The sequence below is a fragment of the Pleurodeles waltl genome, chromosome 1_1 (assembly GCF_031143425.1).
Source record: "Pleurodeles waltl isolate 20211129_DDA chromosome 1_1, aPleWal1.hap1.20221129, whole genome shotgun sequence".
NCBI classification, from domain to species: domain Eukaryota; kingdom Metazoa; phylum Chordata; class Amphibia; order Caudata; family Salamandridae; genus Pleurodeles; species Pleurodeles waltl.
The window spans coordinates 531,311,052-531,338,424 of NC_090436.1; the positions used below are offsets into that span (position 1 = coordinate 531,311,052).

Here is a 27,373-nt window from a genome sequence, read left to right on the forward strand (position 1 = left end):
ATAGAAATGCCACTTTTACAAAGTGGGCATTTCTCTGTGCTTACGACTCTGTTTTTTTGCAGCTGACCTCCAAACCATGTCTGGGGCAGAGTGACAGCTGGACTTTGTTCGTACCTTTCAGACAGCCTGTACACAGGGAGGGTGGAGGTGTCACAAGAGTACATCTAAAAACTGAATGGTCCTCCTGGGCTGGGAGAGGGAGAGGCGGGGCACAACTGCATTTGTAAAGGCTGTGCCCTGGCCTCACAGAAAGGGCTTGTTCACCCCCCACTGATGTCGGGAGCTAGTGCTGAAAGAGAAAGGGGACACTCCTGGAACTGGTTGGTAGTGGTTGGAACCCCTTCTCCACCTTTTGTGGAGACTGTGCAAAATAAGTATAAGTACAGGGGGTCTTCCCCCACATTTTAAGACACTAATGGACTACTGGATTGGACTGGACAGTGGATGCTGCTAGAAGGACTCGCCAGGAACTGCTTTGGGACTTCTGCTGTTGTGCTGGCCTGTGACCTGTTAGCTCACTGAGAAGGGACTCTCACTGCCTGTGAATCCTTGTGCTGGCCTGCTTGCTTGGGCCCTGCAGCCCTGTGCTTCCATTGTTGTCTCCAGGGGCTGGGTGGTGTGCCTCCCTTGCCCCTGCATTGCCCTTTCTCAGGTGCAGGAAGGGCGCTTTGGGATTCTTTGCTTCAGCACAAGGGATGCGCTGTGCTTATTGAATGGGGAGCTTGGACAGCGATCCCTTTTTTCATTGTGGCGCGTGTGGAGCCCTTTGTTCTACTCTTTCTGGTATCATCGCAGCAGCTCGGGAGGAACGCAGCTGGCGTGCCTCTTCCTGAGACAAATCACCACCGTGGCCTAGGAGGAACACGGCTTGCCAAGAAGCCGCCAGTGGTTCACAGCAGCTCCAAGGGTGCAGGCGGCTGCTAACAAAGTGCTCGACTCTCCGCGGGGGACCCGAAGAGAGGTAGTCCAGCAGAATGGAAAACTGTGTGTGCTGGAACACATCCTCTATGGGATGCCACTTCCCCAGACATTAGCAGGACGGGCTGGAACCTCATTGAAGGCCCCGTCCCCGCTAAGAGACAGCAGCCACACCGTGCAAGGGCTGCCCTGTAGAGTTCTCTTCACCTGAAAGGAAAAAGCCAGCAGGAGCCACCCTTTCCCCCTTACCGTGGTGCTGCAGCCTCCCCCCACTTTTCCCGCAGGTTACCTTAGGAAAGCCCCGTAGAGCTTACTTACCTTCTAAATCCACCTGGGGGCATAGTGAGCTCTGGCCATTGTTGCAGGCTGGGACGGAACCTCTACAGAGGCCCCATTCCCGCCAGAAGCTAAGATGCCACCCTAATGTAATAGACGAGCAGGAGCTTCTCTCCCTGAAACGGTGGACTAGGATTGGGTACCATAATTCCTCTAAAGGGAGTGCAGACATGCTGCATATTTCTTTTATGACCTGACTTGTGGATGTGTCGTACTTGCTATGTTGGGAGGATGCCCACAATTTCAGGATTTACCTGGTATACAGTGAGAGGATAATAGTCTAGGACATCTGTAAGATGGAAATGTTTCATATTCTTAGCTCATGATGATGTACTGACATGTCTGCTAATGTGTTTTCTATTACGTGCATTTTTGGTGATAATGACAACCTGACCACTCCTAGTGTTCCAGAATAACCAGTAACCTATATGTTTACCTCCCTACTGCTCATTTTTGCATAGTGCTAGTACCCTGTGTGATGTTCTGACACCTGCTTGTGTAGCAGGGTATTGGTCTAATGATATACAGTACAGTTATTTTTTTATATAACTTGTTGTGTTTCCTTTGTGGTTTATTTAGTGCATCACATGTGATGTGTGTGTTATACTTTACACATTGCCTCCTGGATAAGCCTGACTGCCCGTGCCAAGCTACCAAGGGGTGAGCAGGGGTTATCTTGGGTGTGTAACTACCTCCCCCTGACTAGAGTGGGTTGGTTCTGCCTGGTTTAAGTGCATACCATAGCCAACCAGAAACCCCATTTCTAACAATGGCTTAATGGTAGGGTGGTTTTCCTGTATCGTGGCCCTCACTGATTTGGAGCAATTGTAACTCCAAACTAAAGCTCTTTCAAATATGTGGGAGTTGAGCTATCATGTTATGTACATGATCCATCCAGTGAGCCAAAGATGATTTGTTAAAGGATAACGTTCAGCTAACATATAAAGACTACGAAGGTACAGGTGTCCATTGGAGGGGCAGCAGGAGTCTTTTATCATCAGCAAACAAAATATCCTTAATTCCTGGAAAAGGGCAATTATTTGTCCTACAAATCATAACGATGACAAGGCATCCTCCAAGTATTATAAACCTGTGGTCTTAGATAGCTTACAGAAATTGTTGGAAAACCATTTAGAATCCCCCAGAGATGTGCCAGCGTCTCATTAAAGTTTTAGGCAGAGCGAAGACAGAAAGGAGCAGGGCTTTAGCCTCTTCTGATTAATCGTGAAGTGTATTACTTAAAAGAGGGAGGTATGTTTTCTGACCTTTTTCGATCTTTAAGCAGCCATTGCTAATAACTGTATGTCACTTCCAAAAATTACAATAAGACATTTGTTAGTTCCCGAAGGTCTCATTGAGCCAGTGTGAATATTAAATACTAATAATAATTACATCAGAGTTAGATTTGGTAGTTCAGGTATATGTAACAAATATTTTGGTATTAATACGTGTGTGTGGGAATACCATGGTACATTTGTCATCACGCAGCATCACTTCACCAAGCCATGTGATCCTGATGTCCTACGGATCACTTCATGCCCTCTGGTACACTCACAGATCTCAGCCCCCCGGCACCATCTGGGGAGTCTCTACCCCTTTCGCCATTGTCCACATTCGGAACACGGTAACTGTACTAAATGAATTCATGCAGTATTGGTAACTGTAGGCAGTAGTATCTTGTGCCGCCTTTTTGAGCATTAGTAACTGTCGGCAGTATAGTCGTACGCTGCACTGTTCACCGTGACACTGTTTATTTTCCATACATCAAGAGTTTCGGCAAATCTCGCCAGCCCTCTTGGGTATGGTGACAGTTAAACTACGGCAAAGTCTGTGCACGGGCTGTGCTTTAAGACTGTCGGAGGAGAAGATGTTCCTTCCACCTACCTGAATCCGACGAGTTCACCAATCTCCCACATCAAATGCCACTCCTCATGGGTCTTCACAGCTTTGCTCCTGAGAGACCACCACCCTAAAAGGAAAAAGAGAAACGACAAATCAGTAAGCGATTATCAACAAATCATCAGGACATTCAAGGTTTTGAACTTATTCAGTTATTTACTATAGATTCAAACTCCAGAGAAAAATATAATTCAAGAGAGCGAGACTCAGAGGAATGATGTGAATAAAAACTGCCAATATCTTTAATTGGGACAATGTCTTACAAATAAAGATCACCACTCAGAGTACCAACCCACAAGATTCGGAAAGGAGAATCTGAATCCTCGCACATACACCCTTAGACCCAAGAATCAATTTGAAGATTGAGTGTAGGAATAGCTGATTCTTCAATATAGGTGCCTCTGACACGTCACCAGTTGACTACATGCATATAATAGGACCATTTTCAGGGAAAGGGGGTCCTAGTACGCCCATGAAGAACAGAGAGTAAGGGCCTGATTTAGACTTTGGTGGATATGGTTTCTCTGTCACAAACATGATGGATATCCTGTACGCCGTATTACGATTCTATTATATCCTATGGACATCGTAATATGGTGAATGGGCTATCCATCACGTTTGTGATGAAGTAATCCTTCCACCAAACTCTAAATCATGCCCCAAGTCTTCTTTCGTAAAAGTTGGACAAGAGGAATCGAAACATAGAAGCAGGGCAACTCAAGACCCTCCTCTACTGGCTTGACTTTCTGACAGTTTTTTAACACCTCTGGAAGGAATGTAAGGGTGTAAGGAGCTGGGTCCATATCGTCTCTGAGAAGCTGCAGTGCAAGCCCATATAGTAATACTTGTATTAAGCCTGTTAGTACCTGAGGCAAAGTTATAAATTTGACGTTTGCTTCTTCAGTATGTTTATAAATAACTTATGACCCTATATTTTGAATGCAATCCCTTATGTAGCAGTCTTTAATGATATTATAATTATATACTTCCCATATCACTGAATAGTTTATTCATTTCGTTTAAGAGTTTTTGTGAGGCAAAACATCTTTGTCTATTTTAAAAAGTTATTATATATATTGTTCTCTTAAGCAATATTTTTAATTATGTTCTAATGTTTTTGTATGTATTCGACTGATTTCCAAATAATTCTATTTGATAACATGGGTGTCTATTAGTCCCATGATCAAGTCATGACATGGAAGTGAGGTACAAACCTTTTACCTGAACCATACTGCGTCTGGCTCTCACTGGTAAATCTACATAGTACATTCAACATGTAAGGTTTGGGTGGTCTCCTTTAATATTGAAGCGAGCACCATAGTATTTAATGATAGTCAGTGCTTCTGTCTCCTCTTTCCCTTCAGTTCCCTCTCACTGATCATCCCTCGCTCTAAATCTAACTTATTTTGTATACATATATAGTAAATGAAATGAGAAACATCTATTTTTACGCACTGAGCCTGGACCAAGCCTGTTCAAACAGTCCAGCCTATGGCCTGAAAAAAGCAACACCTGAGCAAAGAAGTAGCCCAAAGGCAGGACGAAGGCTGCACACTTTACTAAGAAAAGATGGGCTCCCTGACTGCCCCTTCTAATGATTTGTTTTCACCTTTGCCAAATGCAGCACAGTTATTTAGAAACCCTAGACCAGAGGTCTCCAAACTTTTTAATGCCGCACCCCTCCCCCCAGTTGAAAAATAAAAATCACTGGGCCTCCCTTCAGAATGTTTCACAAATATTTTATAAAGATGGCAATGCTTAAATATGTCTAGATATATTTAAACACTGCAGGTAAGTACTGTTGCCATTTTAAAAATGAAATAACATGTTTATGCTTAAAACAAAACACTGTTATCTGTGAAATGCTTCTTTTGGCCAGAGCCTGGCGCCCCCCCCTGGGATCACTTGAGGCCACCCTAGGCGGGCTCGCCCCCCAGTTTGAAGACCCCTGCCCTAGACCCTTTGTCGATGCACAGCTTCAAAACCAACTTACCGACTCGAAACAGGGAATCTGGTGGACTGTAACCCATGGACCACCTATGTATTGTATGAATATAGAGCGTTTTGGGCAACAATCAGTCCTGTGAGACTACAGGGTCATTTAAAACTCCTTTCACCATGGATGGATCCATGTAAGAATTTCTCACACTACATTTAAAGATGTTATTACATTTAATGTCTTCATCTAGTGCAGATAATATCTGTATGTGGAACTTAAATAATAAAAATATAGTGACATAAAAGAAATTTAATAATCAAAATATTAAAAGAATTACAATGGTATGATGGTTTTTCAGCAATTAATTGCATTGAATGATGAAACTAGTTATTGTTAACTAAGCCGTTTCTTCTAACCCCCAGCCGAGCTACCGTAAGAGTCTTTCGGAGTCTCGTTAGGTAGTTTCTAGCACACCATACAGGTACAAGCTGAACAACAAGCCAATTGTTTTGTACTTCAGGAAGGTTGCTCTGCGACTTAATTATGGCGTACAGGCAAACAAATCTCCCAGGAAGCAGGCTGAATATTCATCTCTTTCTAATACATGTCCATATCAGGTTTAAACACACTTTTCTGATTATTTTGAAAAGGAAGACATCATGATGAATGATGTAAAATTGAAAAATTAGCGTAATAATTGCCATGCATCTTCAGTAATTTCTAGCACTTATTCTAAATCACATTAATATTAATAAGTAATGGGCTATTAAACTGTAAAGCAAAGGTATATGTTTCATATATGCAATCAATACTAAATGCTGCACATGTCTATACATGAAACATTTTGCACTTAAATATATGGATATATGAATTTCTATTGGGGTAGATTAGCATAACATGCAAATATCACATGCCCACACCTAGTGCTTTATGCGGTAGGAGAGAAGAGTTGTCGGGAGCGATACAACAAGTGCCAGCTTCTCTGCACCTCGTTACCATGGAGCTGACACTTCTGAAAAGAAAATGCAATTATCAGGATTGGTCCTTGCTAATGTTGGAGTCTTAATTTGAATCAGACCGGACAGGTGGATTTGGGTAAATTGTTCCTGAATTTTCTACAAGCTGCCACCTGCAGCACATCCATTTTTCACAATTTACTTCAAGGAGCTCTGTGAACGTGTACAGAATGATCATGACTAGAGGCAGAACTATTTGAAGAGTGAGGATAGTACAGTGCTGCTGAAGGAGACGAGGAAGTCGACTGGCACATCCCAAGTACAGCATTACAAAGTTTATAACGTAGAGTCTGGATAAGCCAGAGCCATAAACAGCCATCACCTGCTGGTGCAGCATAAGAGTCAAACCAAGTGGCCCCAATGTCTGTGCAATACATGTGCACCCAACAGTGCCTCATCATTGCATACTGTGTTCTTGTGCAATGTAAATTTTAGGCATATGTGTTTGAAAGTGCCTCATCAGTGTACCATGTGTTTATCTGTGACTTATATCCAGCACTCGCTTGCAGTGACATGAGCATGAGTTGCAGGGCATGGCTGCATTAAGCCCTTCATGCGTTGAAAGCAAGACTAAGTGACAGCAGCAAGGCCCCAGGATATGAAAAAGTAGGAGTTGGGGTAACAGCAGGACTCAATGTGACCGCTTCAGATGTTTCCAGATATTTCTGAAGCATTTCAAACAGCCTCTTAAGTAAATGAGTGTGTCTACACAACTACGGTCAGAATGTCACAGCAGTGAGTGGGGCAGAAGCACTCACACTTTCACCAATATGTACCACCTGCTCCAAAAACTGTGTGTAACTTACATCCTCTGCCTTACAGGCTCTGTCAGCGATAATGGTTTACACTACAGCTGTCATGTTGTGTCTGTTCTAAATTGATGTTGAGATTGCACTGCTACTACCTACTGCAAGCAAAGGAGGCAGAATGGTGCTGTCAAGGAGTACCTGTTCTGTGAGAAAATAGAGCTTGCACTGTAGGGGCTTGATACGTAGTGAAGCTTACATTTATGCTGCCCAGACCATACATGTTCTGTGAGAAAGGGAAACTTGCACTGCAGTCATCTAAGTTGCACCTGCTGTAGAAGCAAGCAAAGCTTGCACTGCTGCTGTCCCTTCTGTTCCTGTTCTGTGAAAGAGGGACACATTTCTACTCATGCTTGTCTTCTACTTGTTCCACAGGGGAGCTTTCACAATAGCTGTCCTTTTTGTACTTCCACTCTTTGACATCACCTTGTGCTGCTCCTACTCCGGGTGCCATGTGTCCATTCCCTTTTCTTTTTGCTAAGCATGTCGCCAATGTCATGATGTCCTTTGGTATGTATTAGTGATCATTCTATTACATATTTTACTTTTACAGAAGACAAAAAAATGGTTTGTCAATGTTTATTTTTGTACCTGCTCTTAATAAAAGATTCAAATGCTTGATGCCCCATGTGAAAGAGTTTCAAAAGTATTTACGCCACCTTCTACAGTTGTAAAACATGGCTGACAAGTGACTGTTGTATGAAACACCTTCAATACCGCCTAGTGCTTAGTTTGCAGACAACTTAAGTGGTGTTATCCACATTGTTTCTTTGTACCTGAAATCTGAACCATACACCACCAGCAGGGGCATTGCCCACTCACAAGGTGACTGTCAGATGTCTGGTGAAAAACAGAGCAGAAATAGTAGGCAGCATGTGCAGTAAGGTTTGCCTTAGTATCATTGCCAGCTGCTTGTTCACACATCACTCATTCTGCCATCTCCCATTGGACACACGTTCAGTCCTCTTTTTCATATCAGTCACGTTAGCCTCCCATTTCTTTTTCCTCTCTTTCTTCCCTCCATATTCTCTCACACTCACTCTCCCTTCTCTGTCACTACTCTCTGTCTTGTCTGTGTCTCTATTTCTTTCTCCACAATACATTTTCTCAATCCCTTCTCCCCCACTCCCATCCTCTCTCCCACCTTTTCCTTCAGACTCCCTGTCAGATACAGCCATATCAGAGACTAACGTGGGTGTGAGGCCTGTAGTACTCCTACAGATTAGAAGCTGGTCACCAGTATCTCACTCCTTACAGAATAATTTACAGCGCATAAATGAATATTCTAAAGAGCTGCCTGTGGATTGGCTCAACACAATCTATTAATCAACACAACTCAAGCTGTGCAGGGGCTGAGCTCTATGTATACAACACAGGATTCTGCTCTGGTTTAGTGCAAGAAATAAACTCTGTAAAAAACTCAACAGAATGTCTGAAGGAGTTCAGCTCCATTTGTGCATAAACTCTGCTGTACCCATGCAGGGGTTCAGCAATATGTTTGCAGGGACTCAGCAAGGAGTTACAACCAGAGATGCTGACTTTGGAACTGAGGAACAAGGTTCAAGCCTCAGCGTCAGCTCACCTCCTGTGATCCCGGGCAAATCACTTAGGGCCCGATTTAGATTTCAGCGGACGGGTTACTCTGTCACAACAGTGACAGTTAGCCCATCCACCGAAATATAAATCCCATAGGAAATAATGGGACGTTTGTGCTATATAAAAATGCAAAATAAAGATCAACTCAATCTGTGAAGTAACTCAATCCCCACGATTTCTCTGCATGTGCAGGAACTAATTTTCTCCGTGCAGGAACTCATTAATGTCTTCTAGTTATTCAGCCACATATGTAGAAGTGCAACTAACTTCAGTTTTGGGTTCCTCGACTTAATCAAACAAACACTGAAATATGGTTCTCGATCCAAGACAATTTCGACCCTTTGATATGCTGCTCAGCAACTCTCTAGATCTGTCATGCTTTGGCTGTCTTCAGTTTGTCAAGTTTAAGTAGGGGCTCTAATGGAAATCTGGGGGGACCAAATCACATTTTCACTGGGATAGTGCTTGAGGGGCCCAGTGAGTAATCATGATTTTGAGAAATTTCAGAGAGGAAGTTTTACTAATCTGTCCTTTGGAAAATAAATACGGCCTGGGAATGTTTAATTCTCAAAACAAAGTTTGGTGGTCTCAGGCTACTTCATTGCTTTGATGGGGAATGTGGTTGTATTTTGTATATTTACCTAGATGTCATCCGTACGCAACCTCTGTGATTCCCTCACCTATAAAAAATGTGAACCCTTGTCTCTGGCACTAATATTGACCTTTGAAATCCCCTTTTCAGGCAGACATTCAAAAAGAGGAGGTATTTGGACTGTGTTTCAAAAGAAGGTGCATTAACATGCAGGAATACATTTTCTGGTTTGAAGTTGACATAGGATAATAGAAGGTGAGGCAGTACCAGTTGACAACAAAAGTGGGTCAGCTTGACAGACAGCAAGGCCCAGAACTTGCGCACCCAAGGTGTGTTTCAAGTATGCCTTTGAAATGTGTCTGTGTGTTGGATTTGGAGCTAGGCACCCTTTTCACCACATTTCCCAACCACCAACTACCACTTGCAGAGATGGTAACGAGGCCCAATAGGTAAGCCACACAAGGGCAGTGCAGTTTGGGGCACACTATGCTGCTGCAACAGAAAGCTTGGTGGGTGCAGAGCCAGATGCCATCTAGGCACAGTAATATGCTGATCCTCTCCGTCAGTTTGTTGCATGTTCAGCTACCAAATACAGAAGGGAAGAGACACACACAGTGGACTGTGAGAAGTCAGCACCCAGCAACCTTCAGCTGGGCACAGTGGAATATTGCACCCCACATGTGTCCTAATGTGATGCACATGCTCTGCTCATCCCAAACTGAGCTACATGGCGAACGTGAGGTACAGGAGCACATGACAGGCAGCTCTCCTCCCATGCTTGTGTACATACTGTTAGAGTAAAACGTATGACAGTTAAAGTAACTGTGTGACATGACGTTATTGTCAAGCCAATAACCTGCCACAAAAACCACCTGATAGGCCATAGCTGGCCTTCCTTCTGGGACACAACAGGCAGTCAGGAGTATTTCACTCAGACACTGCCTGAAGAACCATCTTTTAAAAGTCCCTGCCCCACTGATAAATGCTGGTGCCACCCACCATCAGTTACCTCAACAGAATAACCGTGACCCAGACCTCTATTAGCCAATATCACTTTGCACACTCCTAGGACCAGATTTACTAAGGACTTCTGTTGCCCTTGCATGACACAAGTCATTGCAAGGCAACACGAGTCCCTTAGTGGTATTAACAAAGCCATACAATGCCACCTTGCGTGGCTCTGTGTGGTTTAGTGAAACCAAACTAATATGTTCCATGTGTGGTATATGGGCATTAACCCGTGGATTTTGACACAGTCCCAGGTTTACAAAGGTCTATAAGCCAGGTTTCTGCCAAAATGGTGCGCCTCCTTGAGGTAGGCTTAACGAGGAGAAATTCCTTTATTTTTCCTTACAGCACACAAAGAGGAAAATGCCATTAAGGATTGTTTTTTAACAGGAAGGTATCCCTTCCTGCACAGACACAATCCTGCCCTTAACACAGGTCCCTTGCACCATGGTGCAAGGATGCCTATGTTGGTTCCAGGCAGTCTTAATCAAGTGCTCCAATGCAAAAAGATAGCAGAAACATGCCATATCTTTGTAAATAAAGCACATTTCTGTTCTCTCCCTTTCATACAACACATAGCAGCAAGTTGCCTTGCTGCATTGCATGGAAGAAGTCTGCCCCTTAGCTTTTAATGCAGTGTTTTGTAAGAAAAATCACAAGCACCTTAATTCATAGCCCTTAGCCAACTCCACTGTCCTCTGCTCCCCCCTGAAATGCAAAATGCTATTAGTAAAAAAATATCTGAAACAATATGCCATAGTTGTCCTCCCCAATGCGAAGAATTATCTTGATTATAGTAGCATCAGCATTTTGCTACATGCTTTCCATATGCCAAGAACGACCTCAATATTCCAGTTCCAGCATTTTACCATGGGCATCCCATATGCCAAGAAATACTTCAAGTGTACCAGCACAAGCATTTTGCCATGAATGCCTCATATGCCAAGAACTTTGGCCAGTATGTCAGCTCCAGCATTTTGCTATAGGTGTCCCATATGCCATAAATTACATGAACAACATCTTATGTGCCTTCATTTTGCCAAGGTAACCCACATGCCAAGAACTACCACCTTCACCCTTATTCTTTCTCACTCCATCACTCTACCTCATTCTCACTTGCACTAAATTGTACTCACTCTCTAATTCTGTTAGTCTAATTCGCACTCCCTGACTCCCTCATTCTCACTTAGTTACAGTATCACTCATGCATTTAGATATGCACACAACATTTCACAGGGTTTTATTTTAAATACTTACCTTCAGCTATCTGAGCTGTTGTACTTCAGCTGACAGTACTGGGTAGACTCTCAGGGAAGGAACTCAGCCTCTTACAGCCTTCAGAACTGATGCAGAAGGCTGGAGTCTGCAAAGGGATGTGTCATAGTCGGGGTTTCTCTTGTTTTTTTGCCATTGTAGGTTCTTTTCCCAGAGATCTTCCTCCTGGCTTTGTACTAGATTTCTGCTGTATATGATAACCAGGGTCGAGGATGTATCTCGCTATCATGTACAATGCACTGAAAGTGAGCATGTAGGCCCAAACTTACCTAGGTGTGACGCAGCTCAACGCAGCAAGACAACTTGTTGCACTGCATCAAATACAGAGAGAAAAAAATATGCCATATCACATTTCTGCTCTCTCGCTCTCTGTGGTTTGCACACAGTGCAGCCTAGCGCCAATGCAGGCACCCTTGCGCCATGGTGCAAGGGTGCGTGAGTTTCAGACAGGATTGTATTGCGCAGAAAGGGACCCCCTTCTTGCAGAAAAAACAATCCTCTGAGGCATCTTCCTCTTTCTACATGTTCTGTGAGAAAGGGAAACTTGCACTGCAGTCATCTAAGTTGCACCTGCTGTAGAAGCAAGCAAAGCTTGCACTGCTGCTGTCCCTTCTGTTCCTGTTCTGTGAAAGAGGGACACATTTCTACTCATGCTTGTCTTCTACTTGTTCCACAGGGAAGCTTTCACAACAGCTGTCCTTTTTGAACTTCCACTCTTTGACATCACCTTGTGCTGCTCCTACTCCGGGTGCCATGTGTCCATTCCCTATTCTTTGTGCTAAGCATGCCGCCAATGTCATGATGTCCTGTGGTATGTATTAGTGATCATTCTATTACATATTTTACTTTTACAGAAGACAAAAAAATGGTTTGTCAATGTTTATTTTTGTACATGCTCTTAATAAAAGACTCAAATGCTTGATGCCCCATGTGAAAGAGTTTCAAAAGTATTTACGCCACCTTCTACAGTTGTAAAACATGGCTGACAAGTGACTGTTGTATGAAACACCTTCAATACCGCCTAGTGCTTAGTTTGCAGACAACTTAAGTGGTGTTATCCACATTGTTTCTTTGTACCTGAAATCTGAACCATACACCACCAGCAGGGGCATTGCCCACTCACAAGGTGACTGTCAGATGTCTGGTGAAAAACAGAGCAGAAATAGTAGGCAGCATGTGCAGTAAGGTTTGCCTTAGTATCATTGCCAGCTGCTTGTTCACACATCACTCATTCTGCCATCTCCCATTGGACACACGTTCAGTCCTCTTTTTCATATCAGTCACGTTAGCCTCCCATTTCTTTTTCCTCTCTTTCTTCCCTCCATATTCCCTCACACTCACTCTCCCTTCTCTGTCACTACTCTCTGTCTTGTCTGTGTCTCTATTTCTTTCTCCACAATACATTTTCTCAATCCCTTCTCCCCCACTCCCATCCTCTCTCCCACCTTTTCCTTCAGACTCCCTGTCAGATACAGCCATATCAGAGACTAACGTGGGTGTGAGGCCTGTAGTACTCCTACAAATTAGAAGCTGGTCACCAGTATCTCACTCCTTACAGAATAATTTACAGCGCATAAATGAATATTCTAAAGAGCTGCCTGTGGATTGGCTCAACACAATCTATTAATCAACACAACTCAAGCTGTGCAGGGGCTGAGCTCTATGTATACAACACAGGATTCTGCTCTGGTTTAGTGCAAGAAATAAACTCTGTAAAAAACTCAACAGAATGTCTGAAGGAGTTCAGCTCCATTTGTGCATAAACTCTGCTGTACCCATGCAGGGGTTCAGCAATATGTTTGCAGGGACTCAGCAAGGAGTTACAACCAGAGATGCTGACTTTGGAACTGAGGAACAAGGTTCAAGCCTCAGCGTCAGCTCACCTCCTGTGATCCCGGGCAAATCACTTAGGGCCCGATTTAGATTTCAGCGGACGGGTTACTCTGTCACAACAGTGACAGTTAGCCCATCCACCGAAATATAAATCCCATAGGAAATAATGGGACGTTTGTGCTATATAAAAATGCAAAATAAAGATCAACTCAATCTGTGAAGTAACTCAATCCCCACGATTTCTCTGCATGTGCAGGAACTAATTTTCTCAGTGCAGGAACTCATTAATGTCTTCTAGTTATTCAGCCACATATGTAGAAGTGCAACTAACTTCAGTTTTGGATTCCTCGACTTAATCAAACAAACACTGAAATATGGTTCTCGATCCAAGACAATTTCGACCCTTTGATATGCTGCTCAGCAACTCTCTAGATCTGTCATGCTTTGGCTGTCTTCAGTTTGTCAAGTTTAAGTAGGGGCTCTAGTGGAAATCTGGGGGGACCAAATCACATTTTCACTGGGATAGTGCTTGAGGGGCCCAGTGAGTAATCATGATTTTGAGAAATTTCAGAGAGGAAGTTTTACTAATCTGTCCTTTGGAAAATAAATACGGCCTGGGAATGTTTAATTCTCAAAACAAAGTTTGGTGGTCTCAGGCTACTTCATTGCTTTGATGGGGAATGTGGTTGTATTTTGTATATTTACCTAGATGTCATCCGTACGCAACCTCTGTGATTCCCTCACCTATAAAAAATGTGAACCCTTGTCTCTGGCACTAATATTGACCTTTGAAATCCCCTTTTCAGGCAGACATTCAAAAAGAGGAGGTATTTGGACTGTGTTTCAAAAGAAGGTGCATTAACATGCAGGAATACATTTTCTGGTTTGAAGTTGACATAGGATAATAGAAGGTGAGGCAGTACCAGTTGACAACAAAAGTGGGTCAGCTTGACAGACAGCAAGGCCCAGAACTTGCGCACCCAAGGTGTGTTTCAAGTATGCCTTTGAAATGTGTCTGTGTGTTGGATTTGGAGCTAGGCACCCTTTTCACCACATTTCCCAACCACCAACTACCACTTGCAGAGATGGTAACGAGGCCCAATAGGTAAGCCACACAAGGGCAGTGCAGTTTGGGGCACACTATGCTGCTGCAACAGAAAGCTTGGTGGGTGCAGAGCCAGATGCCATCTAGGCACAGTAATATGCTGATCCTCTCCGTCAGTTTGTTGCATGTTCAGCTACCAAATACAGAAGGGAAGAGACACACACAGTGGACTGTGAGAAGTCAGCACCCAGCAACCTTCAGCTGGGCACAGTGGAATATTGCACCCCACATGTGTCCTAATGTGATGCACATGCTCTGCTCAACCCAAACTGAGCTACATGGCGAACGTGAGGTACAGGAGCACATGACAGGCAGCTCTCCTCCCATGCTTGTGTACATACTGTTAGAGTAAAACATATGACAGTTAAAGTAACTGTGTGACATGACGTTATTGTCAAGCCATTAACCTGCCACAAAAACCACCTGATAGGCCATAGCTGGCCTTCCTTCTGGGACACAACAGGCAGTCAGGAGTATTTCACTCAGACACTGCCTGAAGAACCATCTTTTAAAAGTCCCTGCCCCACTGATAAATGCTGGTGCCACCCACCATCAGTTACCTCAACAGAATAACCGTGACCCAGACCTCTATTAGCCAATATCACTTTGCACACTCCTAGGACCAGATTTACTAAGGACTTGTGTTGCCCTTGCATGACACAAGTCATTGCAAGGCAACACGAGTCCCTTAGTGGTATTAACAATGCCATACAATGCCACCTTGCGTGGCTCTGTGTGGTTTAGTGAAACCAAACTAATATGTTCCATGTGTGGTATATGGGCATTAACCCGTGGATTTTGACACAGTCCCAGGTTTACAAAGGTCTATAAGCCAGGTTTCTGCCAAAATGGTGCGCCTCCTTGAGGTAGGCTTAACGAGGAGAAATTCCTTTATTTTTCCTTACAGCACACAAAGAGGAAAATGCCATTAAGGATTGTTTTTTAACAGGAAGGTATCCCTTCCTGCACAGACACAATCCTGCCCTTAACACAGGTCCCTTGCACCATGGTGCAAGGATGCCTATGTTGGTTCCAGGCAGTCTTAATCAAGTGCTCCAATGCAAAAAGATAGCAGAAACATGCCATATCTTTGTAAATAAAGCACATTTCTGTTCTCTCCCTTTCATACAACACATAGCAGCAAGTTGCCTTGCTGCATTGCATGGAAGAAGTCTGCCCCTTAGCTTTTAATGCAGTGTTTTGTAAGAAAAATCACAAGCACCTTAATTCATAGCCCTTAGCCAACTCCCCTGTCCTCTGCTCCCCCCTGAAATGCAAAATGCTATTAGTAAAAAAATATCTGAAACAATATGCCATAGTTGTCCTCCCCAATGCGAAGAATTATCTTGATTATAGTAGCATCAGCATTTTGCTACATGCTTTCCATATGCCAAGAACGACCTCAATATTCCAGTTCCAGCATTTTACCATGGGCATCCCATATGCCAAGAAATACTTCAAGTGTACCAGCACAAGCATTTTGCCATGAATGCCTCATATGCCAAGAACTTTGGCCAGTATGTCAGCTCCAGCATTTTGCTATAGGTGTCCCATATGCCATTAATTACATGAACAACATCTTATGTGCCTTCATTTTGCCAAGGTAACCCACATGCCAAGAACTACCACCTTCACCCTTATTCTTTCTCACTCCATCACTCTACCTCATTCTCACTTGCACTAAATTGTACTCACTCTCTAATTCTGTTAGTCTAATTCGCACTCCCTGACTCCCTCATTCTCACTTAGTTTCAGTATCACTCATGCATTTAGATATGCACACAACATTTCACAGGGTTTTATTTTAAATACTTACCTTCAGCTATCTGAGCTGTTGTACTTCAGCTGACAGTACTGGGTAGACTCTCAGGGAAGGAACTCAGCCTCTTACAGCCTTCAGAACTGATGCAGAAGGCTGGAGTCTGCAAAGGGATGTGTCATAGTCGGGGTTTCTCTTGTTTTTTTGCCATTGTAGGTTCTTTTCCCAGAGATCTTCCTCCTGGCTTTGTACTAGATTTCTGCTGTATATGATAACCAGGGTCGAGGATGTATCTCGCTATCATGTACAATGCACTGAAAGTGAGCATGTAGGCCCAGACTTACCTAGGTGTGACGCAGCTCAACGCAGCAAGACAACTTGTTGCACTGCATCAAATACAGAGAGAAAAAAATATGCCATATCACATTTCTGCTCTCTCGCTCTCTGTGGTTTGCACACAGTGCAGCCTAGCGCCAATGCAGGCACCCTTGCGCCATGGTGCAAGGGTGCGTGAGTTTCAGACAGGATTGTATTGCGCAGAAAGGGACCCCCTTCTTGCACAAAAAACAATCCTCTGAGGCATCTTCCTCTTTCTACATGTTCTGTGAGAAAGGGAAACTTGCACTGCAGTCATCTAAGTTGCACCTGCTGTAGAAGCAAGCAAAGCTTGCACTGCTGCTGTCCCTTCTGTTCCTGTTCTGTGAAAGAGGGACACATTTCTACTCATGCTTGTCTTCTACTTGTTCCACAGGGAAGCTTTCACAACAGCTGTCCTTTTTGTACTTCCACTCTTTGACATCACCTTGTGCTGCTCCTACTCCGGGTGCCATGTGTCCATTCCCTATTCTTTGTGCTAAGCATGCCGCCAATGTCATGATGTCCTGTGGTATGTATTAGTGATCATTCTATTACATATTTTACTTTTACAGAAGACAAAAAAATGGTTTGTCAATGTTTATTTTTGTACATGCTCTTAATAAAAGACTCAAATGCTTGATGCCCCATGTGAAAGAGTTTCAAAAGTATTTACGCCACCTTCTACAGTTGTAAAACATGGCTGACAAGTGACTGTTGTATGAAACACCTTCAATACCGCCTAGTGCTTAGTTTGCAGACAACTTAAGTGGTGTTATCCACATTGTTTCTTTGTACCTGAAATCTGAACCATACACCACCAGCAGGGGCATTGCCCACTCACAAGGTGACTGTCAGATGTCTGGTGAAAAACAGAGCAGAAATAGTAGGCAGCATGTGCAGTAAGGTTTGCCTTAGTATCATTGCCAGCTGCTTGTTCACACATCACTCATTCTGCCATCTCCCATTGGACACACGTTCAGTCCTCTTTTTCATATCAGTCACGTTAGCCTCCCATTTCTTTTTCCTCTCTTTCTTCCCTCCATATTCCCTCACACTCACTCTCCCTTCTCTGTCACTACTCTCTGTCTTGTCTGTGTCTCTATTTCTTTCTCCACAATACATTTTCTCAATCCCTTCTCCCCCACTCCCATCCTCTCTCCCACCTTTTCCTTCAGACTCCCTGTCAGATACAGCCATATCAGAGACTAACGTGGGTGTGAGGCCTGTAGTACTCCTACAAATTAGAAGCTGGTCACCAGTATCTCACTCCTTACAGAATAATTTACAGCGCATAAATGAATATTCTAAAGAGCTGCCTGTGGATTGGCTCAACACAATCTATTAATCAACACAACTCAAGCTGTGCAGGGGCTGAGCTCTATGTATACAACACAGGATTCTGCTCTGGTTTAGTGCAAGAAATAAAGTCTGTAAAAAACTCAACACAATGTCTGAAGGAGTTCAGCTCCATTTGTGCATAAACTCTGCTGTACCCATGCAGGGGTTCAGCAATATGTTTGCAGGGACTCAGCAAGGAGTTACAACCAGAGATGCTGACTTTGGAACTGAGGAACAAGGTTCAAGCCTCAGCGTCAGCTCACCTCCTGTGATCCCGGGCAAATCACTTAGGGCCCGATTTAGATTTCAGCGGACGGGTTACTCTGTCACAACAGTGACAGTTAGCCCATCCACCGAAATATAAATCCCATAGGAAATAATGGGACGTTTGTGCTATATAAAAATGCAAAATAAAGATCAACTCAATCTGTGAAGTAACTCAATCCCCACGATTTCTCTGCATGTGCAGGAACTAATTTTCTCAGTGCAGGAACTCATTAATGTCTTCTAGTTATTCAGCCACATATGTAGAAGTGCAACTAACTTCAGTTTTGGGTTCCTCGACTTAATCAAACAAACACTGAAATATGGTTCTCGATCCAAGACAATTTCGACCCTTTGATATGCTGCTCAACAACTCTCTAGATCTGTCATGCTTTGGCTGTCTTCAGTTTGTCAAGTTTAAGTAGGGGCTCTAGTGGAAATCTGGGGGGACCAAATCACATTTTCACTGGGATAGTGCTTGAGGGGCCCAGTGAGTAATCATGATTTTGAGAAATTTCAGAGAGGAAGTTTTACTAATCTGTCCTTTGGAAAATAAATACGGCCTGGGAATGTTTAATTCTCAAAACAAAGTTTGGTGGTCTCAGGCTACTTCATTGCTTTGATGGGGAATGTGGTTGTATTTTGTATATTTACCTAGATGTCATCCGTACGCAACCTCTGTGATTCCCTCACCTATAAAAAATGTGAACCCTTGTCTCTGGCACTAATATTGACCTTTGAAATCCCCTTTTCAGGCAGACATTCAAAAAGAGGAGGTATTTGGACTGTGTTTCAAAAGAAGGTGCATTAACATGCAGGAATACATTTTCTGGTTTGAAGTTGACATAGGATAATAGAAGGTGAGGCAGTACCAGTTGACAACAAAAGTGGGTCAGCTTGACAGACAGCAAGGCCCAGAACTTGCGCACCCAAGGTGTGTTTCAAGTATGCCTTTGAAATGTGTCTGTGTGTTGGATTTGGAGCTAGGCACCCTTTTCACCACATTTCCCAACCACCAACTACCACTTGCAGAGATGGTAACGAGGCCCAATAGGTAAGCCACACAAGGGCAGTGCAGTTTGGGGCACACTATGCTGCTGCAACAGAAAGCTTGGTGGGTGCAGAGCCAGAAGCCATCTAGGCACAGTAATATGCTGATCCTCTCCGTCAGTTTGTTGCATGTTCAGCTACCAAATACAGAAGGGAAGAGACACACACAGTGGACTGTGAGAAGTCAGCACCCAGCAACCTTCAGCTGGGCACAGTGGAATATTGCACCCCACATGTGTCCTAATGTGATGCACATGCTCTGCTCAACCCAAACTGAGCTACATGGCGAACGTGAGGTACAGGAGCACATGACAGGCAGCTCTCCTCCCATGCTTGTGTACATACTGTTAGAGTAAAACGTATGACAGTTAAAGTAACTGTGTGACATGACGTTATTGTCAAGCCAATAACCTGCCACAAAAACCACCTGATAGGCCATAGCTGGCCTTCCTTCTGGGACACAACAGGCAGTCAGGAGTATTTCACTCAGACACTGCCTGAAGAACCATCTTTTAAAAGTCCCTGCCCCACTGATAAATGCTGGTGCCACCCACCATCAGTTACCTCAACAGAATAACCGTGACCCAGACCTCTATTAGCCAATATCACTTTGCACACTCCTAGGACCAGATTTACTAAGGACTTGTGTTGCCCTTGCATGACACAAGTCATTGCAAGGCAACACGAGTCCCTTAGTGGTATTAACAATGCCATACAATGCCACCTTGCGTGGCTCTGTGTGGTTTAGTGAAACCAAACTAATATGTTCCATGTGTGGTATATGGGCATTAACCCGTGGATTTTGACACAGTCCCAGGTTTACAAAGGTCTATAAGCCAGGTTTCTGCCAAAATGGTGCGCCTCCTTGAGGTAGGCTTAACGAGGAGAAATTCCTTTATTTTTCCTTACAGCACACAAAGAGGAAAATGCCATTAAGGATTGTTTTTTAACAGGAAGGTATCCCTTCCTGCACAGACACAATCCTGCCCTTAACACAGGTCCCTTGCACCATGGTGCAAGGATGCCTATGTTGGTTCCAGGCAGTCTTAATCAAGTGCTCCAATGCAAAAAGATAGCAGAAACATGCCATATCTTTGTAAATAAAGCACATTTCTGTTCTCTCCCTTTCATACAACACATAGCAGCAAGTTGCCTTGCTGCATTGCATGGAAGAAGTCTGCCCCTTAGCTTTTAATGCAGTGTTTTGTAAGAAAAATCACAAGCACCTTAATTCATAGCCCTTAGCCAACTCCCCTGTCCCCTGCTCCCCCCTGAAATGCAAAATGCTATTAGTAAAAAAATATCTGAAACAATATGCCATAGTTGTCCTCCCCAATGCGAAGAATTATCTTGATTATAGTAGCATCAGCATTTTGCTACATGCTTTCCATATGCCAAGAACGACCTCAATATTCCAGTTCCAGCATTTTACCATGGGCATCCCATATGCCAAGAAATACTTCAAGTGTACCAGCACAAGCATTTTGCCATGAATGCCTCATATGCCAAGAACTTTGGCCAGTATGTCAGCTCCAGCATTTTGCTATAGGTGTCCCATATGCCATAAATTACATGAACAACATCTTATGTGCCTTCATTTTGCCAAGGTAACCCACATGCCAAGAACTACCACCTTCACCCTTATTCTTTCTCACTCCATCACTCTACCTCATTCTCACTTGCACTAAATTGTACTCACTCTCTAATTCTGTTAGTCTAATTCGCACTCCCTGACTCCCTCATTCTCACTTAGTTACAGTATCACTCATGCATTTAGATATGCACACAACATTTCACAGGGTTTTATTTTAAATACTTACCTTCAGCTATCTGAGCTGTTGTACTTCAGCTGACAGTACTGGGTAGACTCTCAGGGAAGGAACTCAGCCTCTTACAGCCTTCAGAACTGATGCAGAAGGCTGGAGTCTGGAAAGGGATGTGTCATAGTCGGGGTTTCTCTTGTTTTTTTGCCATTGTAGGTTCTTTTCCCAGAGATCTTCCTCCTGGCTTTGTACTAGATTTCTGCTGTATATGATAACCAGGGTCGAGGATGTATCTCGCTATCATGTACAATGCACTGAAAGTGAGCATGTAGGCCCAGACTTACCTAGGTGTGACGCAGCTCAACGCAGCAAGACAACTTGTTGCACTGCATCAAATACAGAGAGAAAAAAATATGCCATATCACATTTCTGCTCTCTCGCTCTCTGTGGTTTGCACACAGTGCAGCCTAGCGCCAATGCAGGCACCCTTGCGCCATGGTGCAAGGGTGCGTGAGTTTCAGACAGGATTGTATTGCGCAGAAAGGGACCCCCTTCTTGCACAAAAAACAATCCTCTGAGGCATCTTCCTCTTTCTACATGTTCTGTGAAAAGGGAAACTTGCACTGCAGTCATCTAAGTTGCACCTGCTGTAGAAGCAAGCAAAGCTTGCACTGCTGCTGTCCCTTCTGTTCCTGTTCTGTGAAAGAGGGACACATTTCTACTCATGCTTGTCTTCTACTTGTTCCACAGGGAAGCTTTCACAACAGCTGTCCTTTTTGTACTTCCACTCTTTGACATCACCTTGTGCTGCTCCTACTCCGGGTGCCATGTGTCCATTCCCTATTCTTTGTGCTAAGCATGCCGCCAATGTCATGATGTCCTGTGGTATGTATTAGTGATCATTCTATTACATATTTTACTTTTACAGAAGACAAAAAAATGGTTTGTCAATGTTTATTTTTGTACATGCTCTTAATAAAAGACTCAAATGCTTGATGCCCCATGTGAAAGAGTTTCAAAAGTATTTACGCCACCTTCTACAGTTGTAAAACATGGCTGACAAGTGACTGTTGTATGAAACACCTTCAATACCGCCTAGTGCTTAGTTTGCAGACAACTTAAGTGGTGTTATCCACATTGTTTCTTTGTACCTGAAATCTGAACCATACACCACCAGCAGGGGCATTGCCCACTCACAAGGTGACTGTCAGATGTCTGGTGAAAAACAGTGCAGAAATAGTAGGCAGCATGTGCAGTAAGGTTTGCCTTAGTATCATTGCCAGCTGCTTGTTCACACATCACTCATTCTGCCATCTCCCATTGGACACACGTTCAGTCCTCTTTTTCATATCAGTCACGTTAGCCTCCCATTTCTTTTTCCTCTCTTTCTTCCCTCCATATTCCCTCACACTCACTCTCCCTTCTCTGTCACTACTCTCTGTCTTGTCTGTGTCTCTATTTCTTTCTCCACAATACATTTTCTCAATCCCTTCTCCCCCACTCCCATCCTCTCTCCCACCTTTTCCTTCAGACTCCCTGTCAGATACAGCCATATCAGAGACTAACGTGGGTGTGAGGCCTGTAGTACTCCTACAAATTAGAAGCTGGTCACCAGTATCTCACTCCTTACAGAATAATTTACAGCGCATAAATGAATATTCTAAAGAGCTGCCTGTGGATTGGCTCAACACAATCTATTAATCAACACAAATCAAGCTGTGCAGGGGCTGAGCTCTATGTATACAACACAGGATTCTGCTCTGGTTTAGTGCAAGAAATAAACTCTGTAAAAAACTCAACAGAATGTCTGAAGGAGTTCAGCTCCATTTGTGCATAAACTCTGCTGTACCCATGCAGGGGTTCAGCAATATGTTTGCAGGGACTCAGCAAGGAGTTACAACCAGAGATGCTGACTTTGGAACTGAGGAACAAGGTTCAAGCCTCAGCGTCAGCTCACCTCCTGTGATCCCGGGCAAATCACTTAGGGCCCGATTTAGATTTCAGCGGACGGGTTACTCTGTCACAACAGTGACAGTTAGCCCATCCACCGAAATATAAATCCCATAGGAAATAATGGGACGTTTGTGCTATATAAAAATGCAAAATAAAGATCAACTCAATCTGTGAAGTAACTCAATCCCCACGATTTCTCTGCATGTGCAGGAACTAATTTTCTCAGTGCAGGAACTCATTAATGTCTTCTAGTTATTCAGCCACATATGTAGAAGTGCAACTAACTTCAGTTTTGGATTCCTCGACTTAATCAAACAAACACTGAAATATGGTTCTCGATCCAAGACAATTTCGACCCTTTGATATGCTGCTCAGCAACTCTCTAGATCTGTCATGCTTTGGCTGTCTTCAGTTTGTCAAGTTTAAGTAGGGGCTCTAGTGGAAATCTGGGGGGACCAAATCACATTTTCACTGGGATAGTGCTTGAGGGGCCCAGTGAGTAATCATGATTTTGAGAAATTTCAGAGAGGAAGTTTTACTAATCTGTCCTTTGGAAAATAAATACGGCCTGGGAATGTTTAATTCTCAAAACAAAGTTTGGTGGTCTCAGGCTACTTCATTGCTTTGATGGGGAATGTGGTTGTATTTTGTATATTTACCTAGATGTCATCCGTACGCAACCTCTGTGATTCCCTCACCTATAAAAAATGTGAACCCTTGTCTCTGGCACTAATATTGACCTTTGAAATCCCCTTTTCAGGCAGACATTCAAAAAGAGGAGGTATTTGGACTGTGTTTCAAAAGAAGGTGCATTAACATGCAGGAATACATTTTCTGGTTTGAAGTTGACATAGGATAATAGAAGGTGAGGCAGTACCAGTTGACAACAAAAGTGGGTCAGCTTGACAGACAGCAAGGCCCAGAACTTGCGCACCCAAGGTGTGTTTCAAGTATGCCTTTGAAATGTGTCTGTGTGTTGGATTTGGAGCTAGGCACCCTTTTCACCACATTTCCCAACCACCAACTACCACTTGCAGAGATGGTAACGAGGCCCAATAGGTAAGCCACACAAGGGCAGTGCAGTTTGGGGCACACTATGCTGCTGCAACAGAAAGCTTGGTGGGTGCAGAGCCAGATGCCATCTAGGCACAGTAATATGCTGATCCTCTCCGTCAGTTTGTTGCATGTTCAGCTACCAAATACAGAAGGGAAGAGACACACACAGTGGACTGTGAGAAGTCAGCACCCAGCAACCTTCAGCTGGGCACAGTGGAATATTGCACCCCACATGTGTCCTAATGTGATGCACATGCTCTGCTCAACCCAAACTGAGCTACATGGCGAACGTGAGGTACAGGAGCACATGACAGGCAGCTCTCCTCCCATGCTTGTGTACATACTGTTAGAGTAAAACGTATGACAGTTAAAGTAACTGTGTGACATGACGTTATTGTCAAGCCATTAACCTGCCACAAAAACCACCTGATAGGCCATAGCTGGCCTTCCTTCTGGGACACAACAGGCAGTCAGGAGTATTTCACTCAGACACTGCCTGAAGAACCATCTTTTAAAAGTCCCTGCCCCACTGATAAATGCTGGTGCCACCCACCATCAGTTACCTCAACAGAATAACCGTGACCCAGACCTCTATTAGCCAATATCACTTTGCACACTCCTAGGACCAGATTTACTAAGGACTTGTGTTGCCCTTGCATGACACAAGTCATTGCAAGGCAACATGAGTCCCTTAGTGGTATTAACAATGCCATACAATGCCACCTTGCGTGGCTCTGTGTGGTTTAGTGAAACCAAACTAATATGTTCCATGTGTGGTATATGGGCATTAACCCGTGGATTTTGACACAGTCCCAGGTTTACAAAGGTCTATAAGCCAGGTTTCTGCCAAAATGGTGCGCCTCCTTGAGGTAGGCTTAACAAGGAGAAATTCCTTTATTTTTCCTTACAGCACACAAAGAGGAAAATGCCATTAAGGATTGTTTTTTAACAGGAAGGTATCCCTTCCTGCACAGACACAATCCTGCCCTTAACACAGGTCCCTTGCACCATGGTGCAAGGATGCCTATGTTGGTTCCAGGCAGTCTTAATCAAGTGCTCCAATGCAAAAAGATAGCAGAAACATGCCATATCTTTGTAAATAAAGCACATTTCTGTTCTCTCCCTTTCATACAACACATAGCAGCAAGTTGCCTTGCTGCATTGCATGGAAGAAGTCTGCCCCTTAGCTTTTAATGCAGTGTTTTGTAAGAAAAATCACAAGCACCTTAATTCATAGCCCTTAGCCAACTCCCCTGTCCTCTGCTCCCCCCTGAAATGCAAAATGCTATTAGTAAAAAAATATCTGAAACAATATGCCATAGTTGTCCTCCCCAATGCGAAGAATTATCTTGATTATAGTAGCATCAGCATTTTGCTACATGCTTTCCATATGCCAAGAACGACCTCAATATTCCAGTTCCTGCATTTTACCATGGGCATCCCATATGCCAAGAAATACTTCAAGTGTACCAGCACAAGCATTTTGCCATGAATGCCTCATATGCCAAGAACTTTGGCCAGTATGTCAGCTCCAGCATTTTGCTATAGGTGTCCCATATGCCATTAATTACATGAACAACATCTTATGTGCCTTCATTTTGCCAAGGTAACCCACATGCCAAGAACTACCACCTTCACCCTTATTCTTTCTCACTCCATCACTCTACCTCATTCTCACTTGCACTAAATTGTACTCACTCTCTAATTCTGTTAGTCTAATTCGCACTCCCTGACTCCCTCATTCTCACTTAGTTTCAGTATCACTCATGCATTTAGATATGCACACAACATTTCACAGGGTTTTATTTTAAATACTTACCTTCAGCTATCTGAGCTGTTGTACTTCAGCTGACAGTACTGGGTAGACTCTCAGGGAAGGAACTCAGCCTCTTACAGCCTTCAGAACTGATGCAGAAGGCTGGAGTCTGCAAAGGGATGTGTCATAGTCGGGGTTTCTCTTGTTTTTTTGCCATTGTAGGTTCTTTTCCCAGAGATCTTCCTCCTGGCTTTGTACTAGATTTCTGCTGTATATGATAACCAGGGTCGAGGATGTATCTCGCTATCATGTACAATGCACTGAAAGTGAGCATGTAGGCCCAGACTTACCTAGGTGTGACGCAGCTCAACGCAGCAAGACAACTTGTTGCACTGCATCAAATACAGAGAGAAAAAAATATGCCATATCACATTTCTGCTCTCTCGCTCTCTGTGGTTTGCACACAGTGCAGCCTAGCGCCAATGCAGGCACCCTTGCGCCATGGTGCAAGGGTGCGTGAGTTTCAGACAGGATTGTATTGCGCAGAAAGGGACCCCCTTCTTGCACAAAAAACAATCCTCTGAGGCATCTTCCTCTTTCTACATGTTCTGTGAGAAAGGGAAACTTGCACTGCAGTCATCTAAGTTGCACCTGCTGTAGAAGCAAGCAAAGCTTGCACTGCTGCTGTCCCTTCTGTTCCTGTTCTGTGAAAGAGGGACACATTTCTACTCATGCTTGTCTTCTACTTGTTCCACAGGGAAGCTTTCACAACAGCTGTCCTTTTTGTACTTCCACTCTTTGACATCACCTTGTGCTGCTCCTACTCCGGGTGCCATGTGTCCATTCCCTATTCTTTGTGCTAAGCATGCCGCCAATGTCATGATGTCCTGTGGTATGTATTAGTGATCATTCTATTACATATTTTACTTTTACAGAAGACAAAAAAATGGTTTGTCAATGTTTATTTTTGTACATGCTCTTAATAAAAGACTCAAATGCTTGATGCCCCATGTGAAAGAGTTTCAAAAGTATTTACGCCACCTTCTACAGTTGTAAAACATGGCTGACAAGTGACTGTTGTATGAAACACCTTCAATACCGCCTAGTGCTTAGTTTGCAGACAACTTAAGTGGTGTTATCCACATTGTTTCTTTGTACCTGAAATCTGAACCATACACCACCAGCAGGGGAATTGCCCACTCACAAGGTGACTGTCAGATGTCTGGTGAAAAACAGAGCAGAAATAGTAGGCAGCATGTGCAGTAAGGTTTGCCTTAGTATCATTGCCAGCTGCTTGTTCACACATCACTCATTCTGCCATCTCCCATTGGACACACGTTCAGTCCTCTTTTTCATATCAGTCACGTTAGCCTCCCATTTCTTTTTCCTCTCTTTCTTCCCTCCATATTCCCTCACACTCACTCTCCCTTCTCTGTCACTACTCTCTGTCTTGTCTGTGTCTCTATTTCTTTCTCCACAATACATTTTCTCAATCCCTTCTCCCTCACTCCCATCCTCTCTCCCACCTTTTCCTTCAGACTCCCTGTCAGATACAGCCATATCAGAGACTAACGTGGGTGTGAGGCCTGTAGTACTCCTACAAATTAGAAGCTGGTCACCAGTATCTCACTCCTTACAGAATAATTTACAGCGCATAAATGAATATTCTAAAGAGCTGCCTGTGGATTGGCTCAACACAATCTATTAATCAACACAACTCAAGCTGTGCAGGGGCTGAGCTCTATGTATACAAC

At 43.7% G+C, this 27,373-nt stretch overlaps 1 long non-coding RNA gene across 1 annotated transcript; it reads left to right on the plus strand.

Annotated features, from left to right (window-relative positions):
- Positions 1–16,779: 16,779 nt before the first annotated feature.
- LOC138282711 (uncharacterized) lies at positions 16,780–26,505 on the plus strand. Its single transcript, XR_011200996.1, has 3 exons — positions 16,780–16,968; positions 21,605–21,739; positions 26,377–26,505. It is a non-coding gene; the product is annotated as an uncharacterized lncRNA (long non-coding RNA).
- Positions 26,506–27,373: the final 868 nt, after the last annotated feature.